Raw genomic sequence first — 21,653 nt, 5'->3', positions numbered from 1 at the left:
GCCTAGGTAGTAGAATTCCTTAACTTCATCTCATTCACGACCATCAATCCTGATGTTAAGTTTCTTGCTGTTCTCATTTCCGGTACTTCTCATTACTTTCGTCTTTTTCAATCCATATTCGGTACTCATTAGACTGTTCATTCCATTCAGCAGATCATGCAATTTTTCTTCAGTTTTACTCAGGTTAGCAATGTCATGAGCGAATCGTATCATTGATATCCCTTCACTCTGAATTTTAATCCCACTCCTGAACATTTCTTTTATTTCCATCACTGCTTCTTCGATATATAGATTGAGCAGTAGGGGTGAAAGACTACACCCCTGTCTTACACTCTTTTTAATCCTAGCACTTCGTACTTGGTCGTCCACTCTTATTATATACCCCCTCGGCTCTTGTACATATTGTATATTACAAGTCTCTCCAAATAGATTACCTCTGTTTTTCTCAGAATCTCGAAAATCTTGCACCATTTTACATTGTCGAACGCATTTTCCAGGTCAACAAGTCCTATGAACGGTTCTCGATTTTTCTTTAGTCTCGCTTTCATTATCAGCCGCAATGTCAGAATTGTCTCTCTGGTGTCTTTGCCTTTCCTAAAGCCAAACTGATCGTCATCTAACACATCCTCAATTTTCTTTTCCATTCTTCTGTATATTATTATTGTCAGCAACTTGGATGCATGAGCTGTTAAGCTGATTGTGCGATAATAATTCTCGCACTTGTTACCTCTTGCAGACTTCGGAATTGTGAGGACGATATTTTTATGAAAGTCAGATGGTATTTCACCAGACTCATGCATTCTGCACAACAACGTGAGTAGTCGTTTTATTACCACTTCCGCCAGTGATTTTAGAAATTCTGATGCAATGTCATCTATCCCTTCTGCTCTTTGAAATTCTGATTCCAACACAAAACCAATCATTAGTCGCAATTATTTTTCATTATCTTACCTGTAACCGATCGTAGTATTGAGACTTTCATACGTACTGTAATTTGTCATAAATCGGAAAAAACTATTGCCCTTTGAGCATTAATTCATTAAATATTTTAATAAACAAAAATAAATTATTTCAATAGTTTTCCTGTGTGAGCGATAGTGTGAGAAAATGTGAGGTAATGAATCAAGAATGAAAGAGAGAAATTCCCCTATTACTCTAATACTTAAACCATGAGTGGAAGGATGGCCGATCACATTCGACTTCAAACTGACCAAAATATAAAAGCGGAATAATTTTCGGGAAAAAAGGATTTTACGCACAAGGCACCTAAAATCCTCACTACACGAGGGTCTTTTTCCACTGAGGAAACATACAGGTAAAAACAACGTTTCTCTATATTAATTATCCACACTTGTAGTTTATATGAGACAGCGATGTTGATACTTCCAGAGATAGCGCTGAAAAAACACAATAATTCTGCAAAGGGCAGTATGCAATTCATTTCGCTTGAGCCCTGTATATAGTCTAAAGGTTTCAGCTACTAAAGCTAATGTGATAACTAACATAGGGTAGGTACCAACCATAAACAATTTATATTGATGATAAAACATCGGAGCGGTATTCTTATTCCTAGTACATCGGCTGCGACAAAAAGGTAAAATAATAAAAAAGTATGTGTTAGAAAATGGGTGGAACAATTACAAGAACTTTCAAAGTAAAATTGAGGAAATATATTTAAATGAAATGTTATAAAGCAGTGGCAGTCTCCATCTTGCTATATGTAGCATAATGTTTTGCTCAAATCAAGAAATATCTTACGAAAATGGAAACATCAACATTGAATGCTGTCTTGTCGAATGAGAACCGTGGCTGTAGTAAAATTATAAACAATTACAAATTCATCTTCACATGGCTCTTACAGATTTACTTGCTTTCCTTTTGGGATCTCGTGTTCGTTCACTACGATAAAAAAATTGTCGCTTAAAATTCGGTAAACTTACGGGTGAAATGTGCCGAAAACTTACGTGGTGTTTATTTCTGTGTGATGAATTCGTCATGTATTTGTGTGCGTCGATGTAGTTTTCAGAGAATTTAACTGCACTCATATAGTGTGCGTGCAAACATGTGTTAACTTTAAAATGCATAACATAAATGCACGACGAATTCCACGAGATGAAATATACAACACGGAAGTTTTCGCCAATTTTCATCCTGTATCAACTTTAAAATCATTCCCTATAGGTTTCTGTGAAGGTCAAAAAGAAAAAAATCTTGTAAGTTTACCTAATTTTAAACGACAACTTTTGTTTATGTTAGCTCGCAAAACCAGTACCGAGTACAAAATGAGACCCAGCAGGAAAACAAGGAAATCTGTTAGAGCCATCTCGTCGTGTGTTTTTAATTATTCCGAAACTGTTTGGTTCAAACAATTTTTATAAACCATGCTTGTGGCTGGTTGTTGTTTGCATTATAAACCTTATAAACAACGTTGAAGTTCATCTGTTCTGTAAAAAGTTGCAAGAGAGGAGTTAAAATCGGGAACATGTACATAAATCTGGAAATCGATATGACGTACACAACAGGGAAAGCTGCATATAACAAAAATGTATGGAAGAAACACGTTCAGCACATGCCGGAGACCAGGATCCCAAGACATGAGAGAGTGTAGTCCACATAACGCACTTGTGTGGTAATTTCTTAAATTCTTTTTTTTCGATCATCCTGCATTATCACCAATTAAAGCAAGATTAGTTATCAGTATTTGGTTCAAAACACGAAACAGATTTCGGATCGAATTGTCTCCAACGCACTACCACATTCAATCCGGGTTGTAGATCAAACGGTGTGCACGACAGCAGTGTGGGCTGCCTAACTCGCAGGCAACATGCTATACGCTTCCCCACTAAAGAACATTGACTTCTGTGTTAACGGTGAGATTTCATACAGTGGTGGTATTTTCTCTCTGCTTTCAGTCTGCTGCTTCCTAATACTTGCTTGAAGTCAAGAGGTTCAAAGTTCTAAGTTATTTCGAGCATTACTTCAATTTTCGATCCTATATCGCTAGCAATTTCCGACTTAATACTAAATTATACGGTTCAAGTCGTACCTTTCAGGTAGACTAGCACCCTCAAAAATCACTTTAGATCCTTCGGTGTACACTGCTGTACAGAACTTAAGGGCGAAGATAACTTTCGCATGGTGCATCACTGCCAAGTAACACTGATAGATCACCGCGGTTCATGATGGCCCCTTTATACACTACAAAACGCTGAAGGTTGTTCTTAATTGGGTGTGTGGCCACCAAGGACAGCAACGCATGCGCCACAACGTGCCCCCTTGTTCGTAACGGGTTCTTGTGGCACAATGTTACATTCCTCCACCAGCGCAGTTGATAAATGCTAGATGCTCGTTAGAGCCGGAATGGCCGAGCGGTTCTAGGCGCTACAGTCTGGAACCGAGCGACTGCTACGGTCGCAGGTTCGAATCCTGCCTCGGGCATGGATGTGTGTGATGTCCTTAGGTTAGTTAGGTTTAAGTAGTTCTAAGTTCTAGGGTACTGATGACCTCAGAAGGTAAGTCCTATAGTGCTCAGAGCCATTTGAACCATCCATGAAAAGACTCACATGGAGAAGAAATACAGTGTAAATATGACGTTGATCCGTGAGTATATCACTTCCAAAGATTTTGAGGTCAGTACCCCCATGCAACATTAAGCCTCCCCTCACCTTAACACCCGTACCACCAAAACAATCATGTTCGACAATGTTCCTGGGTGCATTACGTGTTCCCACGTCTCGCCATAGGAGGGTACGTCCAGAATCACTACTCAGCCCGAATCTGCTCTCGTCCGAGGAAAGCATGCGACCCCACACATATTTGCTCCAATGCCTGCGCTCTTGGCACCATCGAAAACGATGCCGCCGCTGTGCAGGTGCAAACGAAATACAACGTATAGGTCGTCGAATAAAGGGAGCACCCCCATGCAGTCTCCGTGCCCCTATGGAACGTGACATTGCATGTCTTGCAGTCCTGTTAAATTTGGTTGCAACTGCAGCCGCTGTTTGACGATAGTCCCTTCATGCCTGTTGCACTATTTAGCAGTCATCTGCTATTGTACTTGACCTCTCCTTCGGGCATGAGTACCTGTGGTTCGGAACGCTCACCATGCACGTGAAACAATACTCTGAGCAATACCAATCTCCTGGGCTACATTCGCCTCACTTCGTCCTTCTTCCAATTTCCCAGGCACTCTTCCCAGTGTGCAGTCATCCAGGTGTTGTCTCTTTAAGCCACACTGTCATGAAGAACACCACCAGAGTGTATCATAAATGCTTACTGACAGACATACAATGTTTATCCCGTTCTTTCAACTGCCTCGTGTTGCAGGGACAGTCGCATTTGGCACTACAGTCACGCTGAACTCACGCCATGTGACGCCCAACTGTCTGTGCATGACTGGGAAACCTTCGACAACCTGCACCTGCACTTTAATTCATCTTCACTGAGCAGTTAATATTAATGTATTATGTTACTTTATCTAGCTCGTCCCTAAGTTCTGCACTGCAGTGTATATGTCCCTTCCTCTTTATTTGTTCAAAGGAAATTACTTAAGTCGTATTAGCATATAGAAAACGTGGGCTATCCTAACTAAATGTTAATTAATTCATAATTAAATATATCCAATAGTGCGCGAGACTTGAAGCGAAGTAAACGAAAGGGTGAGTCGCACTTCTTTAGGAATGGAGTACAGGTACTCTGTGATTACACTAATGTGGAGAGTATGGAGAAGGTACGGATGAAATTCAGAAGTGGTTTAGGATACGTAACACAAAAATTTCGGCCGTGGAAAGCAGACAGTGATTTTAAAACCCACCAGGGTTCAATAATAACATGAAAAAGTATGTATGAATAAAGTGAGAGATGTATGGTAGATTTAAAGAAAGCAATTCCTTGATGATAAACAAATGCTGAACAATGTCGGAGCAAGCATGATTAAACTACACAACAAGTATTCAATACATTTGAAAGAACGATCTTACCTGTAGGTTTGTGAGAAACTGTAAGAAATTTTGTCATACTTTACTTAGAGATGTAAAACTGACATACGGAACTAAATTACGACTAAAGTCGACTGATACACAAGAGCACAAGAGAGCTAGTCCGACAAAGGAACTGCAAGGGTCCATGTCGAATACGTGGAGGAACTGGTCCGCCTTCTGATAACAGATTCTCGTAAGTCGCTGTAACTATGCAGCGTCCCACGTGATTCGAGAATGCTGCACATCGTTTGCGATTTTAAGAAGGGTCACGAGGCAGATGAAGAATTATTAGAATTATGTATTAATACCTTCAGCTGCTGACGGGCGTTGATATATATCAACGGGGGCTGGTGAAAATGTGTGCCCCGACCGGACTCGAACCCGGGATCTCCTGCTTGCAGACGCTCTATCCATATGAGCCACCGACGGCACAGAGGATAGTGCGACTGTAGGGACTATCTCGCGCACGCCTCCAGCGAGACCCACATTCTCACCTTTTATGTACACACACTACATTCGTAGTGTCCCTACCAACACACTCATTACAGTGGAAGACAGTCTTACCAAGTCCCGTAAGAGTTCGAGTAATATGTGTGCATCCGCACAGAAGAGGGTCATGGCCGGTACTGCCAGAACTATATACTTACATGGATATGGTGTCTGTTCTTTCGGACATGTCCGAAAGAACAGACACCATTTCCATATAAGTATGTAGATGAAGAATTTGACATCTTTTACATGGAGTCTAATTGTTATACAATTATGAAATATACACTGACGGAAAAAAATCGCAACACTAAAAGATAAGTGATGTAGAGTGGTGAAATTTTGGGAATACCTTTGTCTAGGTAACACATTTAAGTGATAAGCGCTGTGAGATAACAGGTTAATGCATGCGCTAGATAAGCCATTGCAAATGTGATATGCTTGCACATTAATAACCGGCGAAATAGGCAGAATGCTGTATGCAGGCATGCAAACGTGCATGCATTATGTTGTACAGGTGCCGGATGTCAGTTTGTGCAGTGGAGTTCCATGCCTGTTGCACTTGATCGTTCAGTACAGGGACGGTTAATACTGTTTGGGATGACGCTGGAGTTGTCGTCCGATATCCCATATCTGATCAATTGGAGGCAGATCTGGGTATCAAGCTGGCCAAGGCAACATTCCGACACTGTGTAGAGCATGTTGGGGTACTAGAGCGGTATGTGGGCGAGCGTTATCTTGTCGGAAAACACCACCTGGAATGCTGTTTATGAATGACAGCCCAACAGGTCGAATGACCGGACTGACGTACAGTTTTACAGTAAGGGTGCGTGGGATAACCACGAGAGTGCTCTTGCTGTCATACGAAATTGCACTCCGGACCAATACTCCAGTTGCAGGTCCAGTGTGCTTAGAAATCAGACATGTTGGTTGCAAGCCCTCATTTGGCCTCTTAACCCACATACGGTCATCACTGGCACCGAGGCAGAACCAGCTTTCATCAGAAAACGAAACAGACCTGCATTCTGTTCTCCAATGAGCTCTCGCTTGACATCACTGACGTCATAAACTGCGGTGGTTTGAGGGCAGTGCAATGCATGCTACAGGCGCCTGCTCGGAGCTGTGCTTTGAGTAATCGATTTGTAACAGTTCGTTGCGTCACTGTGGCGCCAACTGCTGCTCAAGTTACTGCTGCAGACGCACGATGCGCCGGAGACATACGCCGAACACGATGGTCTTCCGTCTCGGTAGTGCCACGTGGCCGTCCAGAACCCGTCTTCTTGCGACACTTTATTCTCGTGACCACTGCTGTCAGCGATCAGGCCAAGTCGTTCTGCAGTATCGAGGAAGGAACATCCAGCTTCTCGTAACCCTGTTACATGACCTCGTTCAAACTTCGTGAGCTGTTGATCATGGTGTCTTTGTTGCCTTAAAGGCATTCTTGACTAACTCACCGCGTCCAGTCTCAAAGGTAACCTACGCTCACCACCACTACAGGGTGAATTTAAAGAAACCTGATTTGCATCCTAATAGTGGTGCTACTAGCGCGACTCTTATGCGGCTGGCGTGAAATTTGAATAGACATCATCTTTTACATATAGAAACACGCATACCAACGCTCGTCTGTATCGAACAGCTCCTTCTTGGTGTTATAACCCTTTTTTCCGTCAGTGTATCTTCTACTTGCGTTGTTGTTGTTGTTGTGGTCTTCAGTCCAGAGACTGATTTGATGCAGCTCTCCATGCTACTCTACCCTGTGCAAGCTTCTTCATCTCCCAGTATCTACTGCAACCTACATCCTTCTGAATCTGTTTAGTTTATTCATCTCTTGGTCTCCCTCTACGATTTTTACCCTCCGCGCTGCCCTCCAGTACTAAATTGGTGATCCCTTGATGCCTCAGAATATGTCCTACCAATCGATCCCTTCTTCTAGTCAAGTTATGCCACAAATTTCTCTTCTCCCCAATTCTATGCCGTACCTCCTCATTAGTTATGTGATCTGCCCATCTAATCTTCAGCATCCTTCTGTAGCACCATATTTCGATATCTTCTATACTCTTTTTGTCTAAACTATTTATCTTCCACGTTTCACTTCCATACATGGTTACACTCCATTCAAATACTTTCAGAAAAGACTTCCTGACACTTAAATCTATACTCGAAGTTAACAAATTTCTCTTCTTCAGAAACGCTTTCCTTGCCATTGCCAGTCTACATTTTATATCCTCTCTACTTCGACCATCATTAGTTATTTTGCTCCCTAAATAGCAAAACTCATTTACTACTTTAAGCGTCTCATTTCCTAATCTAATACCCTCAGCATCACCCGATTTAATTCGACTACATTCCATATCCTCGTTTTGCTTTTGTTGATCTTCATCTTATATCCTCCTTTCAAGACACTGTCCATTCCGTTCACCTGCTCTTCCAGGTCTTTTGCTATCTGACAGAATTACGATGTCATCTGTAAACCGCATAGTTTTTATTTCTTCTCCATGGATTTTAATTCCTACTCCAAATTTTTCTTTTGTTTCCTTTACTGCTTGCTCAATATACACATTGAATAACATCGGGGATAGGCTACAATCCTGTCTCACTCCCTTCCCAACCACTGCTTCCCTTTCATGCCCCTCAACTCTTATAACTGCCATTTGGTTTCTGTACAAATTGTAAATGGCCTTTCGCTCCCTGTATTTAACCCTTGCCGCCTTCAGAATTTGAAAGATAGTATTCCAGTCAACATTGTCAAAAGCTTTCTCTAAGTCTACAAATGCTAGAAACGTAGGTTTGCCTTTCCTTAATCTATTTCCTATGATAAGTCGCAGGGTCAGTATTGCCTCGCGTGTTCCAACATTTCTACGGGATCCAAACTGATCTTCCTCGAGGTCGGCTTCTACCAGTTTTTCCATTCGTCTGTAAAGAATTCGTGTTAGTGTTTTGCATCCTTGACTTATTAAACTGATAGTTCGGTAATTTTCATATCTGTCAACACCTGCTTTCTTTGGGATTGGAATTATTATATTCTTCTTGAAGTCTGAGGGTATTTCGCCTGTCTCATACATCTTGCTCACCAAACGGTAGAGTTTTGTCAGTGCTGGCTCTCCCAAGGCTATCAGTAGTTCTAATGGAATGTTGTCTACTCCCGGGGCCTTGTTTCGACTTAGGTCTTTCAGTGCTCTGTCAAACTCTTCACGCAGTATCATATCTCCCATTTCATCTTCATCTACATCCTCTTCCATTTCCATAACATTGATCTCAAGAACATCGCCCTTGTATAGACCCGCTATATACTCCTTCCATCTTTCTGCTTTCCCTTCTTTGCTTAGAACTGGGTTTCCATCTGAGCTCTTGATATTCATGCAGGTGGTTCTCTTTTCTCCAAAGGTCTCTTTAATTTTCATGTAGGCAGTATATCTTACCCCTAGTGATATACGCCTCTACATTCTTACATTTGTCCTCTAGCCATCCCTGCTTACTGACAATCTCATTTTTGAGACGTTTGTATTCCTTTTTGCCTGCTTCATTTACTGCATTTTTATACTTTCTCCTTTCATCAATTAAATTCAGTATCTCTTCTGTTACCCAAGGTTTTCTATTAGCCCTCGTCTTTTTACCTACTTGATCCTCTGCTACTTGCGTATGATAACTTTTTTTGGAGACGAAACCATTGCTCCATGAGACTCGACGAAGATTCCACAAGCACCCATCTTTCTCTATTCTTCCATGAGATCCAGAAGATCTAACACGGCAGAACCCAAGTTGGTCCACTATTTTACTTTCGGGAATCCTTCGTTACAGGTCTGTATCCTCTCATAGTAAACGCGCTTATCACGGATCGAAGACTTTGTGGCGGAAGCGGCGCCAGAAGCGGAAGTAGCGTCCGACAAAAAAAAAGGAAGAATAGGATTTAACATACTGTCGAGCACAAGCTCTTTTTTAAGTGAACATCCCGTTCTTTGCTCTCCACAATTAAGCGGAACAACAGAAAGCCTATTTCCGATTTATTGGGAACCGCCGTTCTACCGAATGCGAGTGTGACAGGATCTTTCTTCTTCTCTACATACACAAACGATCTATTGGATAAGGCGAGCAGCAGGTAGCAATGTTTGTTGATGACTCTGAAGTGTAAGGGAATGTGTCGTCGATGAGTGAACGTAGGAGGATACAAGATCATTTATAAAAAATTCTGTTAGTGGCGTGCCGGTTGCCGCACTCACGTCGATTAAATGTCTAGAAGTAACGTTGCAAAGGGATATGAAATGGTACGATCACGTTAATTCCAAGGTAGGGAAAGCCAATGGTCGACTTGGGTTTATTGGGAGAGTTCTAGGAAAGCGTAGCTCATCTACATACGAGTCCGCGTAAGGAAGACTTCCGTCATCCATTGCTGTTTACAGCTCCAGTGTTTGGAATCAACACTAGGTCGGATATAAGGAAGACACCGACGCAATTCAAAGGCGGGCTGCTAGATTTGATACTGGGAGGTTCGATCAGCACGTGAGTATTACGAAAAGACTTCGTAATATAATATGGGAACCCATGGAACTTTGTTTTCCCGAAACACTACTGAGAAAACTTAGAGAACCGCGTTTACGGCAGACAGAATAGCGATTCTGCTGCCACCAACGTACGAGAGTGTGCTGAAAAGTAATGCCTCCGGATTATTTATGTTAAAACTCTTAAAGCTTTTTCAATAAAACAAATGCTGTTAACATCCCACATCTTTAGTCTTCGTATATACATATATATTTGTCAACATAGTCACCTTGGCGAGGAACACACGTCTCCCAACGAGAGACCGGTTTGTTTATTCCGTCAATGTAGAATGTGTGGCTTAGTTGACGGGCCACAACATCACGACTTGCACCGCTTTATCAGTATCAAAGTGAAGTCATCGAAGGTGTTCAAATGGTTCAAATGGCTCAGAGCACTATGTGACTTAACTTCTGAGGACATCAGTCGCCTAGAAGTTAGAACTAATTAAACCTAACTAACCTAAGGACATCACACACATCCATGCCCGAGGCAGGATTCGAACCTGCGACCGTAGCGGCCGCTCGGCTCCAGACTGTAGCGCCTAGAACCGCACGGCCACTCCGGCCGGCTCGAAGGTGTTCTTTAAATTTTGGAAACAGATGAAAATAGGATGGGACCAAGTCGGGACTGTATGGAGGATGATCGACGACAATGAACACAAGGCGCCGGACTGTTGCAGATGTCGCAGCGCTCGTGTGTGGTCTGGCATTGTCATGCTGAAGCAGAGGGTGCTTCATGTGTGGACGAACTCTTCGAATTCGAAACTCGATTACAGCATGCTGTTTCTCACACATCGCCGTGTTAGATGCTACAATTCGGAGCCTCTAGAGGCAAAGGATAGCAAAAATGAAAAAAAAAGAAAGAAATGAGTTCGCATCTGGGGAAGTTCGTCAGCCGAGTTGCAAGTCTTTTCAGTTGACGCTACGCTGGGCGATTTGCGTGTCGATTGTGATGATATTATGATGAGGACAGCACAACACCCAGTCCCCGCAAGTAGAAAATCTCCGACCTGGCTTGGAATCGAACCCGGGGCGCTACATGGCAGTCTGATGCTCTGACCACACAGCTAAGGGGGCAGACAGGGAAGCATATACGTAAACACGAAGAATAAATTTGTAGAGTGTTAATTACGTCTGTTTTATTTCAAAATATTTAAGAGTTTTCAAATAAAAAATTCGGAGGCTTTGCTTTCCAGGACACCTTCGTACAAAACACAGCCAGCATCAGGTTAGGCGCTTTTTCAGGGACGAAAATGTTGATGGCATGCTGAACCCCAGCTGATATGTGAAGAGTATCGGCTACTAGTGGGAAAGCTGTTGTAGAATGTTTCGGTTGCTTGCAGCAACAGAAGTGTGTGATCTCGTTGACTTTCAGTGCGACAATTTCTTGATAGGTTAGGTCGAACGCTGCACTTTTCTTTGTAAATTGTTTATTCTGGCTTACTTCATCTGTAGCCTTGTGAAGACCATCGAAGAAAATTTTTTGTGATTAACAACCTAATATAAAATTCCAAGTTATTAGTTTGAAAAACAGCAACTCCAAACTAAAATGATTTGAGTTCCCCAGTGCAAGTTTTCCCTTTTACACGATTGAGGCTCGGTGATATTATACTTTTAATGTATTTATTTATGCCGTCACAATCGCAAATTATCAACTGCCTGTAATTCGATAGCTCTCAAGCACAATACCTAACGATTTTGAATGAATCAATGAGAATATTCCGCGTACTGTGATATATGAACAGTGGGAGTTGTGGCCAAAGTGCAGAGACTTTTCACCGTATCTTTTATCTCAATGGACTGACTTAGGCGCCCGTCTTTACTTACGAACATGCCCCCAACTGCCTCGCCGTGCTATTTACGTATTGTTTCTCAGTATTTCAGAGTTTAATACCGCTTCAAAATTTCATCTAATTACGCCTGTACCTTTCCTAAAGCCAAACCGATCGTCAACTAACTGATCCTCAATTTTCTTTTCCATTCTTCTATATACTATTCTTGTCAGCAACGTGGATGCATGAGCTGTTAGGCTGATTGTGCGATAATTGTCGCATTTGTCTGCTCTTTCTGTCTTCAGAATTGTGTGGATGATGTTTTTCCGAAAGTCTGATGGTATAACGCCAGTCCTATACATTCTACACACCAGCTAACATTCTACGCACCATCTAAGTAGATTTAGTTGGGCTTCTCTTCTTTTGCCTTCGTGTTTCTCTTCTCTTCTTTTTGGTTCATTGGGATACTTTTACTGCGCTATTTGACTTCTAAGAATGCAAGGCGAAAAGCTTGCCGAGTATAGATGTAGGTGAAGTATACTAATTGCTTAGATAAGCAAGTGATTATCGTTTCAGCGCAACCGGACAAAGCGGATAGGAGTAACTCCATCTACATTCTCTATGTAAATAAAATTAAAGCAGCGGATTTCTCACCCAGAACTGACATTTAAATGTTGGTTGTTTGTGAGAACATCGTGTTATGTTTCGTGTAAGAAGGAGAAACATGCACCAGCATGTGTGGAACTTGTCAGCGGAAGGAAGGATTGTTTCTTATCGAGATTGCGGTTTATCGAATACGTAATCGATGGGTTAAGGGGCCATACTCAGCGCCATGTGAGATCTCAACGGTCCTAAGCGGCTAGCGCCAGAGAGGACAACCGTAATGTTCGCTAAGCCGTTCACGATCGTACAGGCACGTCAGGTATCGAGAATCACGGACTGGGCTTATTTGCAATAAGACAAGTATCCACACGGAGAGGGCGACGTCGTCTACAGCATCACGGACTGTGAGCACGGCGACCGTTGCTGTGGCTTCCTTAGACGCGACAACAGACAGAGACGCGTCGACAGTGATGCGTCCGACGACGACACCGGACACGGGAGCGGCAGCACGTGTTTTCTTTCACAGTGGCAGTTTTGCGCATAGCCTCTCGAAGGACGTATACGTGTGTGACGGCTCCGAGGAGAACTGTTGCCTCGGCCAGTACGTTGTTCAGAACTATCTTCCATTGGAAACCCCTGACCGTGAGTGGCTGAGGGGCTAGTTCCCTACCACTCGCCAGCGTCTGCGACTGATGAACTCTGGCTGAGAGTTGGAGCGGCGTGAGGTGACATCCCCGTATATGCTGGCCAAGTTCAAAGTTCGATTAGATGCCCAGCCGGGTTAGAACCGTTGCTGCTGCCAGAGATGGCAGCACAGCGTACTAAATTTCACACCCTGTATACCTAGTAAAAATTACCAATTTAATCATGTATGCATCCTACTACACTTGTCAGGAAGAATCAGTGTGCAAAGAAATGGGATACAGACGTGCTAAGGAATAAAGAAATACGCATGAAGTTCTCTGAGGCTATAGATATTGCGATAATGAATAGATCAGAAGCGAATTTCATTTAAAGAGGAATGGAGGTCTCTAAAAACAGCTATCATAGGAGCTGGAAGGAGAAACACAGATACAGGGGAGGTAATTGCGAAGAAATCTTGGGTAATAGAAGAAATACTTCAGCTGATCGTCGAAAGAAAGAAGTACAAAAATGTGTAGGGAAATTCAGGAATACAGAAATGTAAGTCGTTGAGGAATGAAATAAATAGGAAGTGCAGGGAAGCAAAGACGAAATGGCTACGTGAAAAATGTGAAGGAATCGAAAAGCAAATGATTGTCGGAAGCACTGACACATAACATAGAAAAATCAAAACAACTGAGAGGCACCCACATGCCTTGCTCATACTGTGGCATCAAACAGTCAGGCCTGCAAGATGAGTGGTCTGCCAAGCGAGTGGATTCATTCTTATTTATCGAGTAATATGAACTCTCGTGCTCTCAATTAAGTTACAAATTATCCTCCTGTATGAATAATACGCAACGGAAACACGCATCTGACTATCAGTAATTTACAGAACTCTGACTGTTCACTACGCACTGGCAATACCACATTTTCTTTTTGTCTTTTATTTAACGGCTTTTATCAACACGTGGCCACCGCACTGAATATGAATGGCGCACACATTATAAATTCGGGACATCATGACAACATACAATTCGAAGGAAAAGTCCACCAATCTTTTTCTTTTCACTAACTTATTTATTCCGATAAATTCTATAACCTAAACACACAAATTCTATTACCTACAACAATAACACATGAGAAATTCCGCCCAGAGGGCATGGCTTAACATTGGTGATTCTCTACCTTATGGTCTCGTAATTATTTAACGCTACAGTGCACTTTCTGGATAGGATGGTGGATCTTTTATTATACCTCACACGTCGACTCTCACAATCATCATCACGAAACTTTCCTCCAGACCGAGTGGTACCGAAGGAACAAGCATAACCCACTAATCTTCTGAAACTACCTCGCTACTCTCCCATGCAAACTACACATACCCAAATTACATGACATACACCACACTACAATATGAAATACTATACACTAAATAGTCACAACACTATCACTTTCAGCTTTCCCACTTCAATTAGTATTTATCCCAGTTTCACACGACACTGCACCACTTTGTAATTCTACTTTCCTACTATGAACTCTGGAGATATATGCACGTCTTCCCGTGCAATGCAAGCCAAGTGGCGTTGCTGGATAGACGGCCGACTCACTTTGCTTCTCTCTCAGAGTTTGAATCTAGCGTCACACGGAATCATATCACGCAAAGTAATATTAAGAACATATTCAACACACACGCGAGTCCTCAACTGATACCATGGACGAGTACTTCTCTTTATCCTTTGTCTCATACACAGATTGAGACTCACACAGTACTCTCCACGTGGAAGTACTCGTCTCTAATTTCAAGTCCTGCACACGCCATTTCTTAAATATTTCAACTTATGGTACACACGCTATTTCTTAAATATTTCGACTTATTGTACACACGCTAGTAATTCAGCTTAACTTAAGCACACGGAAGTATTTCGACTTATTGCTACACGTGGTTTCATTGTGACTGTTGGTCACTTCCAAAAATTACTACAATCCCATTAATATTACCTGCCTGACATTTAATTCTCCCCACAAAAGTTCCTGAAATAGAGAAATTATTATTTCAAACTACTCTTAAATATTCCACATGCATACCATGTCTCCACTCTTTTGTCATTACGGAGCACAACTAAAACAGGTCTTAACAGCACAAGATCCAGCGGCAGAGAGCTGAAACATGGCCATTCTTTAGGTCATCTCGCACCTCTGTCGAGGTGGGGGAAGACCATGCAACCGTATTGGTCAGCCACATTTCAGGCGCTCAAAGCTCCGGTAAGTTTCATCTCTTTGGTTCCACCAAAGATAATCATATATTCGCATTCACTATCTGCGGTTAGCAGACCAACATACAGTCATTCATTTCACAGATCTCACCAAACTGGATGTAGGGATTTATTTTGTGGGAGTGCACATGTGATCAATTAAATACACTCCTGGAAATGGAAAAAAGAACACATTGACACCGGTGTGTCAGACCCAACATACTTGCTCCGGACACTGCGAGAGGGCTGTACAAGCAATGATCACACGCACGGCACAGCGGACACACCAGGAACCGCGGTGTTGGCCGTCGAATGGCGCTAGCTGCGCAGCATTTGTGCACCGCCGCCGTCAGTGTCAGCCAGTTTGCCGTGGCATACGGAGCTCCATCGCAGTCTTTAACACTGGTAGAATGCCGCGACAGCGTGGACGTGAACCGTATGTGCAGTTGACGGACTTTGAGCGAGGGAGTATAGTGGGCATGCGGGTGGCCGGGTGGACGTACCGCCGAATTGCTCAACACGTGGGGCGTGAGGTCTCCACAGTACATCGATGTTGTCGCCAGTGGTCGGCGGAAGGTGTTCGTGCCCGTCGACCTGGGACAGGACCGCAGCGACGCACGGATGCACGCCAAGATCGTAGGATCCTACGCAGTGCCGTAGGGGACCACACCGCCACTTCCCAGCAAATTAGGGACACTGTTGCTTCTGGGGTATCGGCGAGGACCATTCGCAACCGTCTCCATGAAGCTGGGCTACGGTCCCGCACACCGTTAGGCCGTCTTCCGCTCACGCCCCAACATCGTGCAGCCCGCCTCCAGTGGTGTCGCGACAGGCGTGAATGGAGGGACGAATGGAGACGTGTCGTCTTCAGCGATGAGAGTCGCTTCTGCCTTGGTGCCAATGATGGTCGTATGCGTGTTTGGCGCCGTACAGGTGAGCGCCACAATCAGGACTGCATACGACCGAGGCACACAGGGCCAACACCCGGCATCATGGTGTGGGAGCGATCCCCTACACTGGCCGTACACCACTGGTGATCGTCGAGGGGACACTGAATAGTGCACGGTACATCCAAACCGTCATCGAACCCATCGTTCTACCATTCCTAGACCGGCAAGGGAACTTGCTGTTCCAACAGGACAATGCACGTCCGCATGTATCCCGTGCCACCCAACGTGCTCTAGAAGGTGTAAGTCAACTACCCTGGCCAGCAAGATCTCCGGATCTGTCCCCCATTGAGCATGTTTGGGACTGGATGAAGCGTCGTCTCACGCGGTCTGCACGTCCAGCACGAACGCTGGTCCAACTGAGGCGCCAGGTGGAAATGGCATGGCAAGCCGTTCCACAGGACTACATCCAGCATCTCTACGATCGTCTCCATGGGAGAATAGCAGCCTGCATTGCTGCGAAAGGTGGATATACACTGTACTAGTGCCGACATTGTGCATGCTCTGCTGCCTGTGTCTATGTGCCTGTGGTTCTGTCAGTGTGATCATGTGATGTATCTGACCCCAGGAATGTGTCAATAAAGTTTCCCCTTCCTGGGACAATGAATTCACGGTGTTCTTATTTCAATTTCCAGGAGTGTAAATAAATTGTCATTCTTTCCGACACTGGTATCCGGCTTCACTGTATTAATTGAAATTGAGTTATTATTAGAAAAAATATGTTGTTCTGACAAAAATAATGAAGTATGTTGTACCTATTTTCACTGTCGGGCGGTACTGTACCCTTTCACAACTATCAGTGAAATTAAAAGCAAGGGTGGTAACAATAAGAGTGCAATTGGAAATTCCACTGTTAACTGCAGTGGAGAGAGCGGGTAGGTAGAAAGAGTAACTTGAAGGTCTCTATGAGGGGAAAGACTTGTCTAGTGGCATGACACACAAAGAAAGACGAGTAGATAAGGAAGAGATGGGGGATCCAGTATTAGAACCGGAATTTAAAATATCTTTGGGCAACAAGATCAAAAAGGCAGAAGTGACAGATAACATTCGATCGGAATTTCTAAAACCATTGTCGGAAATGGCAACAAAAGGACTATTCACGCTGGTATGTAGAATTTGTAGGACTGGAGGTATACCATCAAAAAAACATCATCCACACAATTCCGAAGACAGCAAGAGCCGACAAGTGCTACAATTATCGCACAATCAGCCTAACAGCTAATGCATCCAGGTTGCTCACAGGAATGGTATACAGAAGAACGGAAAAGAAAACTGAGTATCTGTTAGATGACGATTGGTTTGGCTTTAGGAGAGGTACAGGTACCAGAGAGGCAGTTCTGACTTTGTGTTTGATAATGAAAGTAAGACTGTAGAAAAATTAAGACACGTTCATAGGATTTGTCAACCTGAAAACAGCCTTCGACAATGTAAAATGATACAAAATGTTCGAAATTCCGAAAAAATAGGGGTAAACTATTGAGGAAGACTGGTAATACAGTCGAAACTGGTTATGACAGCGTCGAAGGGACCGACAGTTTACGTTCATTATAGCCGATAGTCGCAATAACTTAGTTTTTTCTTTGTTTTTGATAAAAATTTTGTAACTCGAAATTTTAGATTGGCATAGAGTAAACACTGCAAACATTAGCAGAAATACAGTTCATCTACAGTATTTATAATATAGTATTTGTAGAGAGAGTGTGAACAGGGTTTTTTACATTTGTGCATCACATACAGCAGCAAAATATCACAAAAATGTAAAAACCTTTAAAAAGTGAGGAAAGAAGTAGAAAGAGTGTAAATTGTTCGATACTGTCAAACACGGCCATGGATAACGAATCACAAAAAATGTTGGCGTGTCTAAATGTTCATGTAAGTGCTGTGTGGCATAACAGTCATCAATGACACAATTCCGTTCCAGCTGCTGTACTGCAAAAACTGATCAACAGCAGCAAAATTCCACGAAGACCTACACTTTCTCCTATGCTTCTCTTCATAACGTTGTACAAATGTGATGTATCGTACCTACTACAACACATTGAAAATATCAAACACACATAACCGCATAACATCAGTAACGAATACACTATTATTCTACTTCAGTACTTTGAAATACACTCCTGGAAATGGAAAAAAGAACACATTGACACCGGTGTGTCAGACCCACCATACTTGCTCCGGACACTGCGAGAGGGCTGTACAAGCAATGATCACACGCACGGCACAGCGGACACACCAGGAACCGCGGTGTTGGCCGTCGAATGGCGCTAGCTGCGCAGCATTTGTGCACCGCCGCCGTCAGTGTCAGCCAGTTTGCCGTGGCATACGGAGCTCCATCGCAGTCTTTAACACTGGTAGCATGCCGCGACAGCGTGGACGTGAACCGTATGTGCAGTTGACGGACTTTGAGCGAGGGCTTATAGTGGGCATGCGGGAGGCCGGGTGGACGTACCGCCGAATTGCTCAACACGTGGGGCGTGAGGTCTCCACAGTACATCGATGTTGTCGCCAGTGGTCGGCGGAAGGTGCAAGTGCCCGTCGACCTGGAACCGGACCGCAGCGACGCACAGATGCACGCCAAGACCGTAGGATCCTACGCAGTGCCGTAGGGGACCGCACCGCCACATCCCAGCAAATTAGGGACACTGTTGCTCCTGGGGTATCGGCGAGGACCATTCGCAACCGTCTCCATGAAGCTGGGCTACGGTCCCGCACACCGTTAGGCCGTCTTCCGCTCACGCCCCAACATCGTGCAGCCCGCCTCCAGTGGTGTCGCGACAGGCGTGAATGGAGGGACAAATGGAGACGTGTCGTCTTCAGCGATGAGAGTCGCTTCTGCCTTGGTGCCAATGATGGTCGTATGCGTGTTTGGCGCCGTGCAGGTGAGCGCCACAATCAGGACTGCATACGATCGAGGCACACAGGGCCAACACCCGGCATCATGGTGTGGGGAGCGATCTCCTACACTGGCCGTACACCACTGGTGATCGTCGAGGGGACACTGAATAGTGCACGGTACATCCAAACCGTCATCGAACCCATCGTTCTACCATTCCTAGACCGGCAAGGGAACTTGCTGTTCCAACAGGACAATGCACGTCCGCATGTATCCCGTGCCACCCAACGTGCTCTAAAAGGTGTAAGTCAACTACCCTGGCCAGCAAGATCTCCGGATCTGTCCCCCATTGAGCATGTTTGGGACAGGATGAAGCGTCGTCTCACGCGGTCTGCACGTCCAGCACGAACGCTGGTCCAACTGAGGCGCCAGGTGGAAATGGCATGGCAAGCCGTTCCTCAGGACTACATCCAGCATCTCTACGATCGTCTCCATGGGAGAATAGCAGCCTGCATTGCTGCGAAAGGTGGATATACACTGTACTAGTGCCGACATTGTGCATGCTCTGTTGCCTGTGTCTATGTGCCTGTGGTTCTGTCAGTGTGATCATGTGATGTATCTGACCCCAGGAATGTGTCAATAAAGTTTCCCCTTCCTGGGACAATGAATTCACGGTGTTCTTATTTCAATTTCCAGGAGTGTATTAACACACGCTGGGTTTTAATTTTCTAGTTGTCCACAGTCACAGCAAAGGTTGAGTTGTTTAGTTTTTTAATCAGTTGCTTTAACTTCAAATGCAGTATAGTAACGCGTACTATAGTGTAATGTCCTGCTTAAAGTAATCTGTTCTCTTTATTTCGTTTTTTGCATTTAAGATGTGCGTATGCACTTTACATTTGATGAAGTAGTCGTTTTAACTCCTGATTTGAAACAAAAAATCTCCAGAAAACAACAGTTTGAAAATAAGCGTTAATTGGTGTTAGTAAATACGTAACGAACAAAAATGAACATTTCACGTTATAGCCGATATGTTTTCTACGGAAATGTAATAAAAATACGTCGTTTTATACGATAAGTCTGAATGAGGAAAGTCGTACTTCGAGATTTTGTACAAGAACAAAGAGGGAACAATAAGACTGGAAGACCAAGAGTGAAGTGTTCGGATTAAAAATGGTGTAAGACAGATACGTCTTTCGTTCCTACTGTTCAATCTATACATCGAAGGAGTAAAGACGGAAATAAAAGAAAGGGTCAAGAGTGGGACTGAAATTCAAGGTAAAAGGATATCAGTGATAAGGTTCGCCGATGACATTGCTATCTTCAGTAAATGTAAGGAAGAATTACAACCGGCCGGAGGGCCGAGCGGTTCTAGGCGCTTCAGTCTGGAACCGCACGACCGCTACGGTCGCAGGTTCGAATCATGCCTCGGGCATGGATGTGTGTGATGTCCTTAGGTTAGTTAGGTTTAAGTAGTTCTAAGTTCTAGGGCACTGATGACCTCAGATGTTAAGTCCCATAGTGCTCAGAGCCATTTGAACCATTTGATGAATTACAGGATCTGTTGTATGGAATGAACAGCTTAATGAGTACAGAATATGGATTGAGAGTAAATCGAAGAAAAACGAAAGTAATGAGAAGTAGCAGGAATGAGGACAGAAAGAAACTTAACGTCAGAATTGGGGATCACAAAGCAGACGAAGTTAAGGACTTCTGCTTCTAGGCAGCAAGATAAGCCATGACGGACGGAGTAAGGAGGACATAAAAAACGGGCTAGCACTGGCGAAAAGGGCATTCATGGCCAAGAGAAGTCTACTAGTATCAAACGTAGGCCTTAATTTGAGGAAGAAGTTATGGAACTTTAGGTCTGGAGCACAACATTGTATGGTAGTGAACGATGGACTGTGGGAAAACCGTAACGGAAGAGAATCAAAGCATTTGAGATGTGGTGCTACAGAAAAATGTTGAAAATTAGGTGGCCTTGTAAGGTAAGGAAAGAGGTTCTCCGCAGAAATGGCGAGGAAAGGAGAATATGGAAAACACTAACAAGAATCTGGGTCAGGATGATAGGACATCTGTTAAGACATCACCAAATAACTTCCATGGTACTACAGGGAGCTCTAGAGGGTAAAAACTGTAGGGGAAGACAGAGATTGGAATACATACAGCAAATAATTGAGGATGTAGGTTACAATTGCTACTCTGAGATGAAATTGTTGACACGGGGCAGGAATTCGTGGCGGGCCGCACCAAACCATCTACATCGACATTTACATCTACATAAATACTCTACAAGCCACCGTTCGGTGAATGGCAGAGGATAGCAGAGGGTACCCTGGTTGTTTCCTTTCCTGTTCTACTCTCAGATAGGGCGAGGGAAAAACGACTGGCTATATGTCTCCATATGAGCTCTGATTTCTCGTATCTTATCTTCATGGTCCTCACTTGAAATGTATGTTCGTGGCAGTAGGATGGTTCTGCTGTCAGCTTCAGATGCTGGTTCTCTAAATTTTGTCATTAGCGTTCCCCGAAAAGAATGTCGCCTTCCCACCAGGGATTTTCACTTTAGTTCCCGAAGCATCTTCGTAACACTTGCATGTTGTTCAAACCTACCGGTAACAA

The 21,653-nt window shown here is 43.7% G+C and overlaps 1 protein-coding gene across 1 annotated transcript in view; it reads left to right on the top strand.

Moving 5' to 3' along the window:
* The window catches only part of LOC126470561 (transforming growth factor-beta-induced protein ig-h3-like), a 367,429-nt gene that overhangs the window by 224,722 nt on the left and 121,054 nt on the right, over window positions 1-21,653 (top strand). The gene's annotated exons all lie outside the window — the stretch shown is intronic.

This window comes from Schistocerca serialis, chromosome 3 (genome assembly GCF_023864345.2).
Source record: "Schistocerca serialis cubense isolate TAMUIC-IGC-003099 chromosome 3, iqSchSeri2.2, whole genome shotgun sequence".
Classification (NCBI taxonomy): Eukaryota; Metazoa; Arthropoda; class Insecta; order Orthoptera; family Acrididae; genus Schistocerca; species Schistocerca serialis.
The sequence above is the reverse complement of the archived record's forward strand: the minus strand, read 5'-3'. Positions and strand labels throughout refer to the sequence as shown.